Source organism: Carassius gibelio, chromosome B23, assembly GCF_023724105.1.
Source record: "Carassius gibelio isolate Cgi1373 ecotype wild population from Czech Republic chromosome B23, carGib1.2-hapl.c, whole genome shotgun sequence".
In the NCBI taxonomy this organism is placed as follows: domain Eukaryota; kingdom Metazoa; phylum Chordata; class Actinopteri; order Cypriniformes; family Cyprinidae; genus Carassius; species Carassius gibelio.
In genome coordinates, this window is record NC_068418.1 from 25,259,600 (window position 1) to 25,279,459 (window position 19,860).

Consider the following 19,860-nt stretch of genomic DNA (forward strand, 5'->3'; position numbering starts at 1 on the left):
AAAGAGGAAAACGAACTTTAAGACACTTTGTGAATCAAGGACTCTCGTGATTTTGTGATTGTTTATGAAATCTTGAATTGAACTTGAACCGCAATATTGTTACTTTCTGTTTACACTTTTCTTCTGTCATTTGTTATGTGAAGTAACGGAAAAAATACAAATGGTGTGAAAATTTAACTTCATGTAGTTTTTTTTTGGAAACCTTTTTTTTTTTTTTTTTTTTTTTTTTCCTTAAAACATATTTTCTGTTGTTGTGTAACAGTGGCTTGAGCTATTTACGGGGAAACCGAAATTAGTTACGAATTTGTAAGGTCCAGGCACTCGGCCCAAGGAAGGTATCCGGTGCTGGATGAAGGTTTCCTGCGTGTTCTGTCTTTCAGCGCGTAAAGTTATTCAGTTTAGGTTAAGCTCAAATCTGACTCCATTTTATTATTTAATCTGACTCCATTCTCTTATCTAATCTGACTCCATTTTAGTATGACCTCGAATTTACGTTGAAAGGCAAATTGGTTGTTTGTTGGTCTCTAATTATTATTGTTATTCTTCTGAGATTTGATTATTCTAATTTAACTCTTTACTTTATTTTACTCGTTCATTAGGAATCTATGTCGCTCAGGGTGCCCCACGACGGCCGTTCTTCTACGTGTGCCCCACGATCACAAACTCGCCAGTCTCAACAGTAGTCAGAGGTTTATGTCTAATCCATTTAGTCCCCCTCAGCTACCCATGTACAACTTAGTTAAAGCTCAAAACAATAATCAGCGGTTCTGCTAGCACTATCTGTCTAGCCCCCCCGACAGTCATATAACTTCGTACAACTTAATTAAAGCTGAGACAATAACCAGCGGTTATGACCAGTACTTTTACTAGCCCCCCATAGTTAATGCAACTGAGTACAACTTAACTAAAGTCAAGCGGTTTAGCCAGAAATCTAAAACCTCACCTGATGCGCCCCATGCTCCATCTAGTCTGAGTTTTAGTATGCACTTAACCCTGGACGCAGATTTGCGGAAACATAGCCTTCACTTAATCTCCTTGAGAAAATAGTTTCAGAGTCAGTCAGAGTAAATCAAATGTAACAATTTATTATCAGACAGGTAAGGATTATGCCAATTACATAGCCAATTCATAGATATCAAATCAATACTAGACACCAAATTCTCAAAGATGAATCTAATAGTAAAAGATGCATACCTGACTCTTAGAAAAATACATAGTATGAAGTGTGTGGACACACTTCATGCTATGGGCTCATTCCAGCTACAGAAGGCCCTGATCCTTTTGCTGCAATCATTTAAATACCTCAGACCAACACAAACATCCCCCGAGATGAAGACAGAAACTAACAATTGGAATTTGCCTTAAGTCAGGTCCCAGACCTAGTTTACACCTCAATGGGAACAGAAGGTAATTTACATGGAGGACCCTGGGAAGGGGCACTCCCTCCCATTACAGTAGGCAAAATATCTCTTAATTCTTAGGAAATGAATTATCTTTTAATCTACTTTTGTAAGACAGGCACCATTGTACCAGTTGCACTGAGACAATTCAAATGACACCAAACATGACTGTAAATATCACTTGCATTAATATATACCATTATATTCTACTATTGACCATTCTGAGTGAGCTATGTGAAGGGAAGGAATGGAATGAGTAGGAACTGTTGCATATGTGAGAGAGGCGTTTCCTGCATTTTCTCTCAGTGAGATGTGAGAACAGATGTCTGTATGTTAATGCACTGTGTGTCCTTAGTATATCTCAGAAGATCAAAGTGTCTGAAGTTTCTGTAATTCTTACAGTTACGCATTATAAATAAATAAATATTTTATTTTCTTGACAAGTTTTGCTTGTCTGGCGCCCGAACAATTTAAATTAAATATACATTTATGAAGTACCATTCTTTTTGGGGCAGCCACCGTTACATAAATGGCGCCCGAACAGGGACTTGAAAATTAAACGCTTTGATAAACCTGGACGACTTGAAACTTAAACATTTATATCGTGACCACTTAACCGGGTCACTGGAACTTTGAATTATAGTTTCCCTAAAGGATTACTTGAGTGTTGGTTATTGTCACTTAAAACTGCATATTTTTGTGTTCGTGAAATGTATACTGAACTGAAACAGTTTTCTTTATTGAAGGGTTTTGTGGGAAGATTTTTTTTTTTGTTCATGAACTTACACGTTGTTAAATATATAATTGTTACCCCTTAGTTGTCTTGCTGCTATACTGATTGACCTAATTAATGTGAAAGCTGGGGAAATAATCATTTGTGTTATTGAAATCTTATTATTGTTTGTGAAATTAAGGGAATTGTAGTGTGAATTGGACAACTGGACAGACATTTCACACTGAACTGTTAGAGTATTCTGTTCCAATTTTTTTTTTTCAAACATTTGTACATTGTTGTTTGTTTGTTTTTTTTCACTCAACGTACATTTCACTACATTTTTACACTGACTACACATACATTGACAATCAAACATGGCTACCACTCCTCTCTCTCCATCCACTTTTGTGGAGATTGAACCACCGGCACCCGATGTTGCTACCCCAGTCTGGCCTCCAGCACCTCGTCCTCTACTTTCTCCACCTGGACTCTCTCGTGTTCCTCTCCATGTCACTCCTACCCAAGCCAGCACCACTGATGTACCAGGAACCCAGGTGCGGTTTGCAACTTCACCACTAGCTGGCAGTACTCCTGTTCAACCCTTCATCTGGGAGGAGGAACCGAATGACGACTCTATGCAGATATGTACATTACTTGACCCTTCATCTCAATCTTCGGCGGCACAGCAGGACTTGCCTGGTATCCTATCAACTCCTGGAAAAGGAATGCATCAACTCACTCAAGTTAAAGAAAACTGGGAAACGTTGACACAACATATGCAAACCCATGAGAAAACCATTGGTGAACTTGCCATAGAACGTCTGCACGCCAAGACAGCCTGATTTCTAACCTTGCTGATAAACTCAAGCACAATCAACAAGAAGTGCTCACCCACATTTCTGAAAGTAAGAAGCATGTGAAGGAAGAGGCTGATCAACTCACTAAATCACTTAAAGTTATGATTTCTGATGAACTTCACAGAGCTGAGACTACATATGTGTCTGAAGTGCGGTTTATGATCGACCAACTTCAAGTGGAGTTTCAGCAAGACCTCAAATCCTACCTGGTAACCCATCAAAGAAATCATGATCAGTTATCTACAGAGCTCACCCAGTGTACCCAAATCACAAACACATTGTGTGCAACTGTAAAGAGCTTAAAAACTGAACTTGATAGAAGACTCGAAAAGCAAGAGAAACAAATGACTGACCTGCAGACAAGAGATTACTCACCTTTGCCTCTTAACGCTCCAGTTTCAGCTGTATCACCAGTGACCGCTCCTTTGCTTCCTGCTCCTGTTGTAAAGAGGGATCATCTTAAGATTACATTTCCTACTTTTGGGAGACAGTCAGATGACATGGACCCCTTGCTCTATCTAACTCGATGTCAGGATTTCTTAGCGTTACATCCTCTTACTGATGCTGACATTCTGGCCACTTTCCGCACTGTCCTTTACGGTACTGCCCGGGACTGGTGGGAAGTTGCACGATCCTCAATAACCACGTGGGAAGAATTTGAAGCTGCTTTCCTCTCTGCTTTCCTCTCAGAGGATTATGAAGATGAGTTGGCTGAACGGGTAAGGACACGAACACAGGGAGAAAGAGAGAGCATTAGAGACTTTGCATTTACATACAGAGCTCTCTGCAAAAGGTGGAAGCCCTCCTTGACGGACAGTGAATTGGTGAAAATGATTTTAAAAAATATGAACCCCTATCTTGCAAGCCAGATTCGCAGTCGGGTGAACACAGTCGATGAACTTGTGAAATTGGGCCAACAGCTGGAAAAAGACTACGAACAACAACTGCAATATGAAAAACGTGTGAGTTCTAAGCAACCCTTATCCATGCCTCAAAGACCTATTGCCAACCACCCGGCAGAGAAGCCTTTAGTTCAATGCTGGCGATGTAAAGGCCATCACTCCCCTGGCCACTGTCCTCACTTTGTCTCTTCTCAGTCCCAGTCACCTCAGTCCACCAGCAAACACCTTTCCTCTAATAGCAAGCAGACAACATTTCCAGCTTCTAAAGGTACTGGTCCACCTGGCAATCGCTCTGTGTCTGCCAAATTTCCTCAGAAGTCACCCACAACTGGTAAGAAAACACCACCTACTGAAATTGTTCCACAACAGTTAGTGATACCACTCTGTATTGGTACCTGGAAGGGAAAAGCCATTGTTGATACTGGGGCTAGCTACACCCTTCTACATGAGAATCTCTGGAAGGAACTCTCTTCACAAAAACTCAATCCATGGACCCAGGGTCCACTCTACCTCGCCAATGGGGAAGCAGAAATTCCTTTAGGTTGGGTAAACCTGCCAATTACCCTACATAAAAAAATATTCACCATATCTGCTGTGGTTCTATCAGCCAAAGCCCTGGCCTATGCAGTCGTGTTAGGACTGGACCTTATCTTTTCCAGTGGGCTGCAGATCAATGTTGCAGATCAAAAGTATTCATTTCAGTCCAATCCTAAAGACTATTATCCTTTCCAGCCAACAAATGCCAGTGCACCAGTTATCAGCTCCCAACATCCAAGGGGAAAGATTGGAAGTAAAAACTCCAACAGTCTCTCTCTACTATCTTCTGTTCCTCCTCCTCAACTTAACATGGTTCAACCAGCCTATCTGGATGACAAGACACTAATTGACACTGCTGTACAGCATGCCCACTTACCTCCGGAAGGAAAGCAACAGTTACTGCAGATCCTCGAGTCAAACCCTCAAGTTTGTACCCTTCGCCTGGGACGTACCGAAGTTACACAGCATCACATATATACTACCCACCAAGTGCCTATAAAACAAAGACCGTACCGTACAACACCTGCCAAACAAGCTGTCATTACAGAGCAACTGGAAGAGATGTTGACTGCCGGCATCGTAGAACCATCACATTCTGGATGGGCCTCACCTGTCGTCTTGGTCCCTAAAAAAGACGGAAGCCTCAGGTTTTGTGTGGACTACAGGAAAGTTAATGCCATTACAGAGAATGATGCTTACCCTTTACCCAACATCACTGAGATCTTAGAGTCACTATCTGGAGCCGCCATCTTTTCCACGATTGACCTTAACAGTGGCTACTGGCAGGTGAACATGGATCAAGAAAGTAAACCAAAAACTGCTTTCACAACTCCATCAGGATTGTTTCAGTTTAATGTTATGCCGTTTGGGTTAAAAAATGCCCCAGCAACCTTCCAAAGACTAATGGAGACTGTTCTAGGAGAATTGCGTGGAAACATCTGCTTTGTCTACATTGACGACATAATTATTTACTCACCATCTGTAGCCCAGCACTTCTCCGACCTCCAGGCTGTCCTCCATAAACTGCAAATGGCTGGCCTCACCATTAATTAAAAAAAAAGCAAGTTCTGTCTTAAAGAAATAACCTTTCTGGGACACATTGTCAACGTCCAAGGCATAGCTGCAGACCCAAGTAAAGTGGAGGCTATACGGGAATACCCTGTGCCCACCAACATCAAGGAGGTCCAGCGCTTCCTGGGGTTAGCCGGGTGGTACCACCGGTTTGTACCAAACTTCTCCAGGATCGCTGAACCCATCAATGCACTGAAAAAAAAAGGATGTTCATTCCTCTGGTCACCACCATGTCAGCAAGCCTTTGAACATTTGAAATGCTGTCTAACCTCTCCTCCCATTCTTGGCCATCCGGACCTTCAATTGCCTTTTACTGTTTACACTGATGCCAGTGACACTGGTTTGGGTGCTGTGCTGACCCAGCGCAAGGAAAAGGGTTTAGAACAAGTTATTGCTTATGCCAGCAGAACCCTGAACAAAGCGGAGACCAATTATACAGCCACCAAAAAAGAGTGTTTGGCTGTAATTTGGGCCCTGGAAAAATGGCAGCACTACCTAGAGCACAAATTGTTCACCGTCATCACAGACCACTCAGCCTTACAATGGGTAATTTCTTCCACAAAAACCAAGAGTCGCCTTATCAGGTAGGCCTTGCGACTTCAGAGATTTGATTTTATCATTGAATATCGCAAAGGAAAACTAAATATGGCACCTGATGCTCTGTCTCGGATTCGTACCAGCTGTAACCTGTACACCAACCAAGACCAGCAGGAGAATGCTGAGTTTCCGATGTCTCCAGCCACAATCTGGGAGGAACAGCACAAAGACCCTCACATCATCAAAACACTTCAAGCACTTGCAGAAAATGATTCCCCTCTAAAATATCAGTATGAGGTAGTGGAAGATAAACTCTATCACAAAACTCACCTGCCAAACAATCAAGTTCATTACAGAGTGTACATTCCTAACAGCCTTGTGTCGTCCATTCTACACCACTACCACGCAAATCCCTGGAGCGGTCATGTAGGTATTTATAAGACCTACAAGCGTATCCATGATGTTGCATTCTGGCCTGGAATGTGGACTGACATAAAACACAATGTTAAAAAATGTGTCAAATGCCAGACTCTTAAGGGAGAAAATCAGAAACCTGTGGGCAAACTACAACAAGTCACCACCACCCATTCCAACGAGATGCTTGGAGTGGACATTATGGGCCAAATGCCACGCAGCACACAGCAAAATGAGTACCTCTTAGTCGTTGTAGACTATTACTCCCGGTGGGTGGAATGTTTTCCCATGCGCAACGCTAAAACTCAGACTGTTGCATTACTTCTTCGGAAGGAAATTCTAACCCGTTGGGGGGTACCGGACTTCATTCTGTCGGATAGAGGAACACAATTTGTGTCATCATTGTTCAGAGAACTCTGTCAAAAGTGGAGTATCAAACCTAAATTGACGACGTCATACCATCCACAAACAAATATGACAAGAGAGGGTAAATCGTACGCTCAAATGCATGATTTCTGCCTATGTGGACAATAATCACAGGAAATGGGACCAATACTTACCTGAACTCCGTTTCGCTATTAATTCAGCTGTCCAGGAAACGATTGGGATGACCCCTGCAGAGCTTCATTTGGGAAGGAAACTGCAAAGTCCCATGGACAAGTTGTTACATGGCAAGAATATAACTCCAGATTGTCTATCTTACGATACAGTCCACCATCTAACTGAGCTTCAGACCAAGGCCATGGAATGCTGCAAAAAAGCACAAAAGAGACAGCTTCGGAATTATAATAAAAAAAGACGAGAGGTTACATACAAGGAAAAGGATCGTGTGTGGATGAGGACTTTTCCCCAGTCTAGTGCACAACATCACTTCACTGCAAAATTGGCTCAGAAATGGAAAGGCCCCTACCGTGTCATAAAGCAGATGGGTCCATTGAATTATCGAGTAGCGCTAGAGTCCACTGGCGAAGATGTTCGCATAGTGCATGTGTGCAACCTGAAACCATGCTTTCCCACGGCTGAAGAGCTGGAAAGCCAGGAGAAGAAAAGACTCTGCCAAATATTCAATGAATCGTCTGATGATGAGGAATTCATTGGATTTTAAATATGATTAATATTTCAACAACCATAGGTTGTTTTCTCCAGGGAGGGAGAGTGTGGCGATTTGGAAGAAATCCATGCCAGCTTTTCACTTTTTCTAATGGGCGGAAATCAATGAAGGAAATTTAATATAAAAGCGAGTTTAGAAACGGAAGTGAGATAGAGGGAAGTAAAAACAAAACACACGTGTAGGTTGTATTGGAATGGGACGCACGCTACCTGAAGGTCGTTGCTGTTTTGTGCTGGAATCTGTGCATGCGCTGACTGGGTGCGATCGCCGAAGTGTCGGAGAAATTGAGCTCTACTACATGGTTCGGTCGCCTGCCTGGGGATACACAATCCAGACTGGTTCGTTCGCCTGCCTCAGGTACTAGTGATGTTGTCCATCATTTGTTAACCTCACATACTCTGTCCCCGGCCCGGGATTAGCGGCCGCTACACGGACTTCCCACAGCCACCACACACACACACACACACACATACTCTCATTGCACACGCATACACCCATACACAAACACTCGTTGGGATTATTTAGTTTTCTTTGTGTTTTTTTTTCTTCTCTCTTGTTTTTTTTTTTCCCTTTGATTAAAATTGAACATGTAAAAAGAAAAGAACTTTAAAGAGGAAAACGAACTTTAAGACACTTTGTGAATCAAGGACTCTCGTGATTTTGTGATTGTTTATGAAATCTTGAATTGAACTTGAACCGCAATATTGTTACTTTCTGTTTACACTTTTCTTCTGTCATTTGTTATGTGAAGTAACGGAAAAAAATACAAATGGTGTGAAAATTTAACTTCATGTAGTTTTTTTTGGAAACTTTTTTTTTTTTTTTTTTACCCTTAAAACATATTTTCTGTTGTTGTGTAACAGTGGCTTGAGCTATTTACAGGGAAACCGAAATTAGTTACGCATTATAAATAAATAAATATTTTATTTTCTTGACAAGTTTTGCTTGTCTGGCGCCCGAACAATTTAAATTAAATATACATTTATGAAGTACCATTCTTTTTGGGGCAGCCACCATTACAGGTATTAAACAAATGATTGAGAAGAACCCAAGTGAACAAATGAACAAACTGAAAGACTCTGGGCCTGTCCAAATACACACACTTGCACTTACAGTCTTGCACTTGAGCCCTTGTCTACTTACATGACGTATTTCCTGTATTTGGCCCAAGTGAGCATGAAGAAGTCCACAAGTGTGTGTAGATCTTTGGGACACACTTCTAGTGTTGAATAAATGCAAGTGTTCACAGAGCTTTGTTCTGATCTTCTGGCACAGTATTTGAGGCTGATGATGATCAGTGAAACAGGGTTTTGATCACTTTTACTGTCAGTGAGCTGTAGTGTTATCAGATTGTCATCTGTGTCACCTGGAGTGACTGCCATCCAGTTAACATCTTTTCAATTGATTGAAGAGAAAAACTAGTTTCAGTTGGATAATGAAGGAAACTATTGCTGAATTAAATAGCAGAAGTTACATCATTATGAGCCTAAAATGTGTTTTACTGTGTCAATGACCTTTCCATTTGATTCCTTAGCACCATGGAAAAAGTGAGTCAAAGTCCCCCCAAAAAAAACATGTTACAAAAAAGTGCCAAGTGGATGAACCTCTGTTTCCTGCTGGACTAGAGGATGGTGTCCAGACTCACTTCCAAAATCTCCATCTCTATGAATACAGCACTACAGTAAAAGCCACGCAGTGAGGAGTAAACTTCTGCACAGAATAATTGGTGTAAATTGTTATTTAATTTAAGGATTTCATTTTTGTTATTTATCACTGCCCAGACAAAATAAAAGTATTTTGTAATTGAATAATGCATGTATGCATAAAAAGGGAGATATCGGAAAAATCCCTTAGTAGTCACTAAACACCTACTACAACTCTTGAAATGAAAATAAAAAAATAATATTTAGGTGTATCTATATAGTACACTAGTTATAATATTTATTTGAAGTCCCCCTGAGATTTCATGTTCATATTTCTATAATTTAACAACACTGAGTTTCTGATGTTGCTTAATGGTCACGTGACATGCAGGTAAACAAATAAAATACTTTATTTTAAAACATTTTCATTTTATTTTTATTTAAATGTTTATGATCTTATAATTAAACAGAATTTTTTAACAATTTGATTAATGAAAAGTGAATGATTTCAGGAAACCCGTAAAGAGCAAAACTTTTAAAGGCATGGGGATTTTTGTAATCAGAGATGGAAAGCATTTCATAAGTCCAGAGAAACTGGACTCTTGACTCATCAAGCTGCTGCTCTTCTTCATCATCCTCATCATCCTCAGAGAGTGAATGGACGCACTGAACTCTGGACTGGATCTGGTCTGGTCTCCTCAACAGAGAGAGGAACATCCACAGATTCACCATCCATTTCTGTGTAACCATTAGCTGTAAATATAAGAGAAGATAAAAACGACAGCTTAAACACAATGTATTATATTTATTTAGGGACAAATTTATTAACAAATTAATACCACAATCTTTCAAGAAAAAAGAAAAGAAAGACAGCAGAAGACATACCCCCACAGAGGAAGAGGTCAGTCATCATCCTGCAGACAGCAGACAGACAGATGGACACTGATGGACACACACCTGTGACTGCAGAACCTGGACAGAAGTACATTACAGTTCCTGTACATTACAGTTCCTCATGCTAGCAGTATAGAGCCATCTGACCAGCTCCAGTTTCACTTTAGATTTTAATTTAAGTTCAGACAGAGTCAGTCAATCTGAAGAGTTCACTGAGAGGGATGCACACAAATTTGGTATATTCCGCATCATGGTGTCTACCATCCCACAAAGAAGAAAATCGGTGTGGTGTTTGATTGTGGAGCGAGTTTTCAAGGAACATCACTTAATGCTCAACACTTGCAAGGACCAGATCTTACCAGCTCACTCATTGGAGTGGTGACAAGATTTAGAAAAGAACCTGTGGTGATTATGGCAGATATCGAGTCAATGTTCCATCAAGTAAAGGTACCACCCAAGGATGCTGACTTGTTAAGGTTTCTTTGGTGGCCTGAGGGGGATTTAAGCCAAGACCCTACTGATTTTAGGATGTTAGTGCATTTATTTGGAGCAACATCATCTCCTAGCTGTGCTAATTTTGCTCTAAGGAAATGTGCTGAAGATCATAAGGAAGATTTTGTCATGGAAACAGTGGATAAAATTCTACATTCCTTTTATGTTGATGATTGCCTTGTTTCAGTTGCTACTGTTGAAAAAGCGATGACATTGTGCCAGGAACTTGTATCCATATGTGCCAAAGGTGGATTTAGGCTAACAAAGTGGATGAGCAACAGACGTGAAGTCATGGCTGTGATACCTGAGGATCAAAGAGCAAAGACGGTGACCGACTTGAATATTGATCAAGAATCTCCATTGGTTGAGAGAGTGCTGGGTATGCAGTGGTGCATTCAGTCTGACACATTCAAGTTCAAGATTGTAATCAAAGACAGACCTATGACACGAAGAGGAATACTGTCCATGATTAGCTCTGTCTATGATCCTTTGGGAATTGTGAGTCCTGTTGTATTGTCTGCAAAGAGAATATTGCAAGACCTCTGCAAATGAAACTTGGGATGGGATGATATCTTGCCTGAATTAGTTGTTCAAAAATGGAAAAGCTGGCTTCAAGAACTTCATCTTTTGGAAAGCTTTGAGCTTACAAGATGTCTAAAACCTTCAAACTTTGGTGAGATCGCTTCTGCACAGTTGCATCATTTTATCGGATGCAAGTAAGGATGGCTATGGAACTGTGACATACTTGCTAACACGCAATATGGATTCTTTAATACATTGTGCTTTTATCATGGGAAAGTCAAGAGTAGCTCCAATGAAGTCTGTTACCATCCCAGGTATGGAGCTCATTGCTGCTACAATGGCCAGTCGTATGGATGTTCTATGGAAGAAGGAATTACATCTGCAGCTTCAAGATTCAGTTTTCTGGACAGACAGTGCTTCTGTTCTCAAATATATCAAAAATGAAACTTCACGATTCAAGATCTTTGTAGCCAATCGGGTAACAGAAATTCTAAAGGCTTCACAAGCTTCACAGTGGAGATACGTAGATACAGCAAGCAATCCAGCTGATGTTGCTTCCAGAGGATCGACTGCCGAAGCTTTTCTCAAAAACAGGACATGGACATCAGGTCCTGCCTTTCTTCTTCTTTCTGAAAGTCAATGGCCTGCCAATCTGAATGACCTTGAAAAGCTTGAAGTGGATGACCCAGAGGTCAAGAAAGGTCTTGAGGTTAACTCTGTGCAGTTTAATGAAGAGGATAAGATTGCACGTTTTATTAATCACTTCTCTTCTTGGTTCCGTTTGAAAAGGGCAATGGCTTTGATTTTACATTTTAAGAAACTACTCCTATCTCTTAGTCAGAAAAGGAGACAATTGAGACTTGCTTCAGCTCATTATACTGGACGACAAGGAAATTCTTTGGAAAAGGAAATGGAAATTTTCAAAGGTCAACTCGAAAAATCTCATCTCTCACCTGAAGAACTGGAGATTGCCGAGTTGGAGATCCTCAGATTCTCACAAGAAAAGATGTTTCCTGAGGAGCTTGCTTGTCTAAAAAGAGGGGAAAGTGTAAAGCAAGACAGCCACATTTATGGACTTTGTCCTATGCTTGACGACGTTTTGAGGGTTGGTGGTAGATTAAGTAGGGCGTCAATGCCTGAAGAATCCAAGCATCCAGTCATTCTAGCAAAGAATTCTCACGTCTCTGATATTCTCTTGAGACACATACATGAGGAATTTGGACATTGTGGTCGTAATCATATGTTATCTTAATTACGACAAAAATATTGGATAACAGGTGCAAGTACAGCAATAAGAAAGGTACTGTCCAAATGTGTGACATGTCGGAGACTGAATTCACTTCCTGGTTGCCAACAGATGTCTGACTTACCATTAGACAGAGTCACTCCAAATGAGCCACCATTTACTCGTGTTGGGGTGGATTATTTTGGACCTTTCGAGGTAAAAAGTAGAAGAAGTGTGGTGAAAAGATATGGAGTAATTTTTACCTGCTTAGCCATACGGGCTATACATATTGAAGTGGCACCCTCCTTGGACACGGATTCATTCATAAACGCACTTCGACGTTTCATTGCAAGACGGGGGCAAGTCAAAGAACTAAGATCTGATAATGGAAGAAACTTTGTTGGAGCGGAGCGAGAACTAAGAGTTGCCCTAAAGGAATGGAATCAATGTCACATTAATGATGTCCTCCTTCAGAAAGGTATCAAATGGTCATTTAACCCTCCCACTGGATCACATCATGGAGGGGCATGGGAAAGGTTAATTCGATCTGTGCGCAAAGTTTTGAATTCCATTCTCAAGGTGCAAAATTTGGATGAAGAGGGTTTTCAAACCGTTCTTTGCGAAGTTGAATCGATTATTAATGGTCGTCCAATCACCAAAGCATCCACTGATCCAAATGACCTTGAAGCATTAACACCAAACCACCTGTTGATTTTGAGAACTGTACCATTGTTACCACCGGGTGAATTCAAAAGAGAAGATGTATATGCTCGTAAACGTTGGAGAAAAGTCCAGTACATGTCAAACTTGTTCTGGAAGAGATGGGTTCTGGAGTATTTACCACAACTTCAAGAGCGTCGGAAGTGGTCGGGAGTCAAGCTCAACTTTAAACCAGGAGATAGTGGACAATACAGCACCTCGGAACTCCTGGCTTATTGGACGCATAATTCAAACCTTTTCAGAAAGAAGAGGATTTGTGCGTCATGTGCAAGTGAAAACTAAAAGCAGCTGTCTGGAAAGGCCGATAACTAAGATCTGTCTTTTACAAGAAGCAGAAGATGGATAATTTTGCTTGAATTTTTTTGTTTTTTCAAAATATGAACAATTTTTCTGCCTGACTTTTTCTGGATTTTTTTCTCTTTTGAAAGAAGAAATGGACATTTTATGATTGTTTTCATGTCTAATTTATGGAGATGTAATTATTACCTCATAATAATTAGGGGCTGGAATGAAAGGGAAATGAAAAGGTTAACTGTCATGTGATCATGGTGGAGGGTCACGGGATTACCTGGGAATACTAATATTAGTCACCTGTTCACTTAGTATGGTAGAGGGAGAGGGGGTGAGTCAGGACGATGTATTTTTTGTTGACCATTCATTCAACATTAATTCATGCAAGCATACCCATCTACAAACTTTTATAGTGAAGAAATATCTGTCTGTGCAATAAATGTGAATAACAGCTGTTTGCCTCACTGAAACTTTATTATATGCGTCGCAAATGCATTGAGTTCCTGCTTCAGCCTCTCAGCGGCCTTTTAACAACGTAAGATAGCCGCTACATATTGTCTGAGTTCATCGTGTGTATACAATTTTGAATTTCCGTTGGTTATTGCTAACTTTAACGTTAGCTAACTTAAAGGTCCCCTTCTTCGTGATTCCATGTTTTAACCTTTAGTTAGTGTGTAATGTTGTTGTTAGAGTATATATAATATCTGTAAAATTCTAAAGCTCAAAGTTCAATGCCAAGCGAGATATTTTATTTAACAGAATTCGCCTACATCAAACAACCCGTTTGGACTACAGCCCTCTAGTTCCTGCATTAATGACGTCACTAGAACAGTTTTTTGACTAACCTCCGCCCACATGAATTCACAAAAAGGGGGCGTGGCCTTGTTGTGCTGTTTGTGTTTGCCATGTTGTTGAAACGCTGTTATTTTCATCTCCGAGTCCAATCATCTTTGTTTGGGCTTCCCAGGGACGCTGTACTTGGAGATTAATGGTTACAATTTATGTTTAACTCGGCTCCCGAAAATTATAATCCACATGTAAAACTATGTGCTGAGGAAAGCTTGCTCAATCTCAATCAGTTTAATGCCGGATTCGCACAAAGATTATTCTTGAAAGATGGAGCAGTTCCCTCTTTGTCTGGAGAAGGTGTTGTTTATGGACCACAACCGGTAAGTGTATTTTATTATTTAAGTTGGTGCGTTTAACAGTTTCTGTAACTTATTACACAAAGGGCAACGCTGTTTAGCTTTGTTAACTAGATGTCAGGGCTGTGCAAAAAAACGAATGCGATTTTCATGTGCATCTCATTAGTAAAAACGCTCCTGTGACTATAAATACATCTCCTGCTCACTTGCTTCTCAAAACTACTCCAAAACTAGTCCAATCACGTTTGCAGGAGGGCAGCCTGCTCTAAGCTCATGGTGTCGAATCACAACACAGGAACCGCTGGCCCAATCAGAACTCGTTACGAATTTCTGAAGGGACTTTACAGAACAAGGAAGTCATCAGCCTGTTTTTATGACAGTGAAAACAGAGGTATACAGATAGGTGAATTGTGTGAAAAATACTGTGTTTTTTACACGTGAAACATGAACACATGTTATATATTGCACACTGTAAACACAATCAAAGCTTCAAAAAAAGCGCGTACAATGGGACCTTTATAGATCGTGAGCTGCTGTTATTAACCAGCACTTGGTTAGGGAGATTAAAGAGATGTTTTTTCTTAGAATATTTAAAACTGACCAGGTTTGTATGAGTTGTTATATTAGGTATTTACGGAACTATTGTCCGTATTTTTATTTGGAGTGGGAGATTTTGACTGCTTGAAAAAAAAAAAAAACGTGTCTCCTCTTGTGTTAACAAACTGACTGTGAACGTGCAAAATCTTCATCTCTGGCTCCACTTTGTGTGTAAAAGGTAATTTTGAAATGTCATAGAAGTTAACGTTAGTAAATATAGATATTGTAAACTGCAAACGTTAACTGTTAAAATGTTCGGTCGTGGTTGAGACAGTAACGTTAACGCGTTGATGTGCGACATCAGTGGTGTCTTTTCGGGGGCTGAACGTTAAATGAAGGCTCTCTTTTAATGTAATTATGGGCCATTTTGAGTGAGCGGAAAACGCTATCTTAATCCATCATTCACGTTCGTTAGTAAGTGTAATGGGGTGGAGGTAGCATTAGTCATGGCTCCATATTAGGCATGCTTGGGACTACAAATGTGTTGGACTACAGATCCCATGAGTCCAAGTACTATAAAGGGGGAAATCAAATCTTCTGGCCTTTCTCTTTGTGGGACCATGTGCTGAGTAGGAGAAACTGTGTGGTATGTTTCAACACTTGGTGATAATGAAACTAGTCGTTGCCTTGTGAACATTATTAAAGTAAATTGTGGAAGTAAGGGTTGTGACTCATGGTTATGGTTAGTGCAGTCCATTTTAATGTGTGTTTGTTTGTTTGTTTTATAGTATGCTTAAAGGATATATACTGGTGGATGCCTCAGAAATTGAGTAGATTCATTCATTAACACAGGTACTTATTTTAATTGAATATTGGAGTACGTGAAGTTTGCTTTTTTTATTGTTAGGTGTTTTTAATTCTGTTTTTAATTCTAATACTTTAAAGGGGCAATCATGAATTGTATTTTCTTTGTTTTGCAGATGATGCATGATTGCCGTTTACTTTTATCTAAAATATTGGTGGGTTAATGTTGGGTTGTAAGATATGACTTTCAACCGTTACACTATGATGAAGTGATTTGAATTTATTGTGGGACTGTGATTTTGTTTTGTTTATTTGTCTTCGTTTTGTTTTAATCAACCAAAGACAAAGGGGTTCCCATTCTTGTATGCATGGTTGACTCTCTTAAGGTGATTGGGCACAATTTGTAGTGGTTTGAGTCAAGTGCGTGTTGGTTTTCTATTACACTTGTAGTGTTATTGGTTTTGTGCTGTGATTTGAGTGTACTCTTTAATAGTGGAACTGCCATTGTATGGGATTGGGGATCCCTATGGTCTATAGTGGGTTAAACCTTTGTGTTCTTTTCGTTTCTTTGCCATTCCTATTACCATTTGTTTAATAAATCTGTTTGTGCTTGCAAGGAAACACACTGTGGTTGTTGCCCTTCTTTTACACCTTCCCCATTACTTGTAAGGCCTGGGGAGGGTTACAAATGGCATAGTCTGCAGGGTCTGTTTGATGTTGGGCACCACTACAGTGTGTTACTGTGGACCTTGTTTTTTTGTTGTTGTTGTATTATTATTATTATTATTATTATTGTTATCATTATTATTTTTATTTTTCACTGATACCCACCATTTTGTGTAGGTATTTAAAAGGTAGGTAACACTTTAGAATAAGGTTCCATTAGTTAATGTTAGTTAATGTATTAATTAACATGAACAAACAATGAATAATACATTTATTAATGTATTTATTAATCTTCGTTAATGTTAGTTAATGAAAATACAGTTATTCATTGTTAGTTCATGGTAATTCACAGTGCATTAACTAATGTTAACAAGCACAACTTTTGATTTAAATAATGCATTAGTAAATGTTGAAATTAACATGAACTAAGACTTATAAATGCTGTAGAAGGATTGTTCTTGCTTAGTTCATGTTAACGAAAGTAGTTAACTAACATTAACTAATGGAACCTTATTCTAAAGTGTTACCAAAAGGTATTTGTATAAGTAAACGGCAGTCGTGCAAGAAGAAAACACTGTAACTATGGAACAGGAGCTGACAGAGTTGCGGGAACAGATACGTAGTCTACAGGCTGCAAATGAACAATTAATGCAACAACGTTCTGCATCCAGCCGTGACTCGCTTAACCAGCCTGTATCCAGCATTAATGCTCCCCCGCCTGTGCCTTTCACTGGAGTAATGTATGTTCCTCGGGAGCGGAAGTGTCGACGGTTCTGTGGGGACTTGGACTCTACTTCGAGCATAGAGGACTGGATTGAGGAGGCTGAAGCCTGCATTGGGGATGACAGTTGGACTGTGCGAGAAAGGGTAGCATTCCTTATAGATCATTTAGGAGGGGAAGCCAGAATGGAGATTAAACTCTGAGCAGCAGCTGAACGTCAAACTCCCGAACTCATATTTAAGGTCTTAAGAAGTATGTATGGAGCAAAACAAACATTTGTGCAGTTGCAGAAAGGGTTTTATGATCGAAAACAAAGAGAGGGTGAATCCCTAATTGAATTCTCTCATGCACTTATATCTTTGATGGATTCTATTCTCGTAAGTAGTCCAGGTGGTGTCCCGAATGCTGACCAAGTTCTCCGTGATCAGTTTGTGGAGCAGGTTAAAGATGTAGCACTTAAACGTGAACTTAAACATTTTGTAAGACAAACTCCACACTGTACCTTAATTGATGTTCGAAGTGAGGCTATCAGATGGAATGAGGAAGGCAAAGGAGAGGCTATTCCCCCTGCTGCTCAGTTATGGTCTAATGCTGCTCAGGGTAGAGTAACTGAATCACCTAGGCCTAATGAATCTACTGAATTAATAGAAATTAAGGAGTTGTTAAAGCACCAACAAGCTCAGATTGATGAGATTACGAAGTGTCTTGATCTTAAACCCTCAAGTAATGAACCCTCTGTCCCTTTGACAAGGCCAAATGGTTCTCGAAGGTGTTTACGTTGTAATAAACTGGTTGGAAGGATGCATTGTTGCAGTGCCAGAGAACCAGTGATCCCTTTAGTCCTGGTGATATTGGCCAGGTACGAGTGCAAGCTAAGCATCCAGTGCAGATTCCTGCCGGAACAGTGAGGTTAGTTACAGCTTACTGCCCTAAAACTTTTCCAAATGTAGCCACTTTATTTGAACCCCTTGGTGGTGATGGGAGCGGGGGATTTCCTGCAGGAAATTTGATCTCCCCTGCATTGTTACAATCCTCCCAAACTACAATTTGTGTACCTGTGGTTAATGTCAGCACAGAAACTGTATATTTACCTGCAAGAGCAAAGTTGGCTAGTTTGATTAAAGTTGAGATGGTTAATCAATCTGACCAAGAAATTTCATTTAAGGAAAATTTGCAAGGCAGTGTCAGTGAAATTGTTATTCAGTGCCAGATGTCCGCTTCTGTTTCAAACCACAGTGAGCTAGGAAGGGTCGAATTACCGGGGCTTTCAGAGGCAGAAAGGGAAGTGGTCAAACATCTTTTGCATAAATATCAGGATGTTTTTGCTAAGGATGATGGTGACTTGGGCTGCACTACTTTGATAGAGCACCATATCCCATTGTTGGATAATGTCCCAGTGCATCAGCATCATCGTCGAATTCCACCTAGTCAGTGGGAGGCTGTCAAAGCCCACATTAAGCAGCTGTTGGAGAGTCAGGTCATTCGAGAGAGTTGTAGCCCATACTCATCTCCCATTGTGCTGGTAAAGGAAAAAGGATGGTTCCTTGAGAATGTGTGTAGATTATCGTCAGTTAAATGCAAGAACTCGGAAGGATGCTTATCCACTTCCCAGGATTGAGGAGTCCTTAGATGCTTTGACTGGGGCAAGATGGTTTTCTACATTGGATTTAGCAAGTGGATACAATCAAGTCCCGGTGGCTGAAGCTGATCGTTCCAAGACTGCCTTTTGTACTCCTTTTGGGCTCTTTGAATTTCTTCGGATGCCTTTTGGGCTTTGCAATGGGCCAAGCACTTTTCAACGGCTCATGGAACGAATTTTTGGTGGCCAAAGTTTTCAGTCCCTACTCTTGATGACGTGATCATTTTTTCAACAACAGTAGAACAGCATCTGCAGCGACTAGAACTGGTACTGAGTCGTTTAAGGAAACAAAATCTTAAAGTTAAGCTCAGTAAGTGTTGTTTCTTTTGCCCAAAAGTATGTTATTTGGGACATGTCGTTTCGGCTGCAGGAGTGAGCACTGATCCAGAAAAGATAGCTGCAGTGGTAAATTGGAAACAGCCACAGACTCTTCAAGAACTTAGGTCCTTTCTAGGTTTTGCTAGTTATTATCGACGATTTGTGAAAGGGTTCTCGCGTATTGCAGAGCCTTTGAATGCTCTAGTAGCTGAAGTCATTCGGGGCCAGAAAACCAAGCGGCCAAAAGTTAATTTGGGGGATAGGTGGGTTAAAGCTTGTGAAGATGCGTTTCAGACCCTTGAGGTAGCTTTGACCAGTGCCCCTCTGCTTGCTTATGCTGACGTTAGCAAGTCATTCATCTTGGAGATAGATGCAAGTTTTCAAGGCTTGGGTGCCGTTTTGTCACAGGAGTACAAGGGCAAGTGTAGACCAGTTGCTTATGCAAGTCGAGGGTTGAGGCCAGCAGAACGTAATATGTGAAACTATAGCTCAATTAGAGCTGAAGATCTTTGCCCGAACCCGACGGGACCCGTCGGGACCCGACAGGTTTGGTCGGGTTCGGTCTTAATTTATATAATCTTATGCGGGCTCGGGATTGCGCTCCGGTTTGCGAGGTAAACGGGCGGTCATGTGATGTGTTTCGATTAGCGCGAGAAAGATGCGAAAATGAATGCTGAGCAGGTGTAATGGAGATTTACC

General features: G+C 40.6%; 3 long non-coding RNA genes across 4 annotated transcripts in view; all 3 read right to left on the minus strand.

Moving 5' to 3' along the window:
• Positions 1 to 2,743: 2,743 nt before the first annotated feature.
• LOC128011146 (uncharacterized) lies at positions 2,744 to 5,918 on the minus strand. 2 transcript variants are annotated; one of them, XR_008182480.1, is made up of 6 exons: positions 5,752 to 5,918; positions 5,111 to 5,674; positions 4,925 to 5,036; positions 3,532 to 3,683; positions 3,348 to 3,410; positions 2,744 to 2,829 (listed from the first exon to the last, which is right to left on the minus strand). It is a non-coding gene; the product is annotated as an uncharacterized LOC128011146 (long non-coding RNA). The 2 variants fall into 2 exon arrangements; XR_008182479.1 differs by having other exon boundaries at positions 4,925 to 5,674.
• An 819-nt stretch (positions 5,919 to 6,737) lies between these two features.
• Positions 6,738 to 7,998, minus strand: LOC128011147 (uncharacterized). The gene is made up of 3 exons (XR_008182481.1): positions 7,754 to 7,998; positions 6,994 to 7,631; positions 6,738 to 6,802 (listed from the first exon to the last, which is right to left on the minus strand). It is a non-coding gene; the product is annotated as an uncharacterized LOC128011147 (long non-coding RNA).
• A 1,651-nt stretch (positions 7,999 to 9,649) lies between these two features.
• Positions 9,650 to 19,860, minus strand: part of LOC128011119 (uncharacterized) — a 28,075-nt gene continuing 17,864 nt past the window's right edge. Inside the window, exons 2-3 of the long non-coding RNA XR_008182470.1 lie at positions 10,073 to 10,159; positions 9,650 to 9,940 (exon numbers count right to left, since the gene is read on the minus strand). This is a non-coding gene — a long non-coding RNA (uncharacterized LOC128011119). The remainder of the gene's footprint in view (positions 9,941 to 10,072; positions 10,160 to 19,860) is intronic.